At 36.3% G+C, this 1,999-nt stretch overlaps 1 non-coding gene across 1 annotated transcript; it reads right to left on the bottom strand.

The window, feature by feature from the left end:
• Nucleotides 1-1,546: 1,546 nt before the first annotated feature.
• LOC112788479 (small nucleolar RNA R71) lies at nucleotides 1,547-1,654 on the bottom strand. Its single transcript, XR_003195840.1, has one exon. It is a non-coding gene; the product is annotated as a small nucleolar RNA R71 (small nucleolar RNA).
• Nucleotides 1,655-1,999: the final 345 nt, after the last annotated feature.

Genomic DNA, 1,999 nt, shown 5'->3' with positions numbered 1-1,999 from the left:
TTGAGTCTAGTATCAATTTTTAAGTTTGGTATCAATTGCATGTTTTTATTCTTCTTGCATTTTTCGAATCTATACATATTGTTCTTCATTGATCTTCAAGTTGTTCTTGATGATTTCATTACTCTGATCTTTAAATTCTCTTGTTTTGTGTGTTTTGTTGTTTCTCATATGCATTTTCAATTTGTTAGTGTCTCCTATATGAAAATTTTTAAGTTTGGTGTCCTGCATGCATTGTTTATTTGATCTAAGTTGCATTTTTATTGTTTCTCATCATCAAAAATTCAAAAATATTTTTAAAACTATGTCTTTTCAAGTCAATAACACAGAGAATTGAAGATTCAGAATAGTCAGCAGAGGAATCAAACAGAAAAAGCTGGGCATTCAAAACGCCCAGTGAAGAAGGAAAATTGGCGTTTAAACGCCAGCCAGGGTACCTGGCTGGGCGTTTAATGCCCAAAAAGATAGAGATTTGGGCGTTAAACGCCAGAATGGACACCATTCTGGGCATTTAACGCCAGGATGACACTAGAGGGAAGATTTTGTTTTTAATTCAAATTTTTTTCAAATCTTCATAATTTTTCAAAATCAAATCCTTTTCAAATGATATTTTTTCAATCATATCTCCTTCAAAATCAATTTCTTTCCATTTTATATTTAATTTTACTATTTTCAAAAATCCTTGCTTCAATTCAAGATTTACTTCAAAAAATCTTTTTCAAAAATCACTTGATTTCTTTCTCAATCTTAGTTTTCGAAAACCAATTACCAAATCTTCAAAATCTCTTACTTTAATTTCGAAAAATTCTTCCCCTCTTCTCACATCCTTCTATTTAAGGGACTAACACCCCTCCTCAAGGTGCAATTCGAACTCTATCCCTCTTGATAAGTTCAAATTCTCTCATCTTTATCCCCTCCTTCTATTCTTCTTTTCCTCTGACACTTCAATGAATTTCTATACTGTGACATAGAGGATTCCATACTTTCTTGTTTTCTTCTCTTTCATATGAGCAGGAGCAAAGATAAAAACATTCTTGTTGAAGCTGATCCTGAACCTGAAAGGACCTTGAAGAGAAAGCTAAGAGAAACTAAAACACAACTCTCTCTAGAGGGCCTAACAGAGCTCTTCAAAGAAGAAGAAACCATGGCAGCCGAAAACAACAACAATGCCAACAATGCAAGGAAGGTGCTTGGTGACTTTACTGCACCTACTCCTGATTTCTATGGGAGAAGCATCTCTATCCCTGCCATTGGAGCAAACAACTTTGAGCTTAAGCCTCAATTAGTTTCTCTAATGCAACAGAATTACAAGTTTCATGGACTTCCATTAGAAGATCCTCATCAGTTCTTAGCTGAATTCTTGCAAATCTGTGATACTGTTAAGACCAATGGAGTTGATCCTGAAGTCTACAGACTTATGCTCTTCCCTTTTGCTGTAAGAGACAGAGCTAGGACATGGTTGGACTCACAACCTAAAGAAAGCTTAAACTCTTGGAAAAAGCTAGTCAATGCCTTCTTGGCAAAGTTCTTTCCACCTCAAAAATTGAGTAAGCTTAGAGTGGAAGTCCAAACTTTTAGACAGAAGGATGGTGAATCCCTCTATGAAGCTTGGGAAAGATACAAGCAATTGATCAGAAGGTGCCCTTCTGACATGCTTTCAGAATGGAGCATCATAGGAATCTTCTATGATGGTCTGTCTGAACTATCCAAGATGTCATTGGATAGCTCTGCTGGAGGATCTCTTCATCTGAAGAAGACGCCTGCAGAAGCTCAGGAACTCATTGAAATGGTTGCAAATAACCAATTCATGTACACTTCTGAAAGGAATCCTGTGAATAATGGGATAACTCAGAAGAAGGGAGTTCTTGAGATTGATACTCTGAATATCATACTGGCTCAGAATAAAATATTGACCCAGCAAGTCAATATGATTTCTCAGAGTCTGTTTGGAATGCAAGCAGCAACAGGCAGTACTAAGGAAGCTTCCTCTGAAGAAGAAGCT

The sequence above is a fragment of the Arachis hypogaea genome, chromosome 20, assembly GCF_003086295.3.
Source record: "Arachis hypogaea cultivar Tifrunner chromosome 20, arahy.Tifrunner.gnm2.J5K5, whole genome shotgun sequence".
Taxonomy (NCBI): Eukaryota; Viridiplantae; Streptophyta; class Magnoliopsida; order Fabales; family Fabaceae; genus Arachis; species Arachis hypogaea.
Note: the sequence above shows the minus strand (reverse complement) of the source record. Positions and strands in the feature narration are given on the sequence as shown.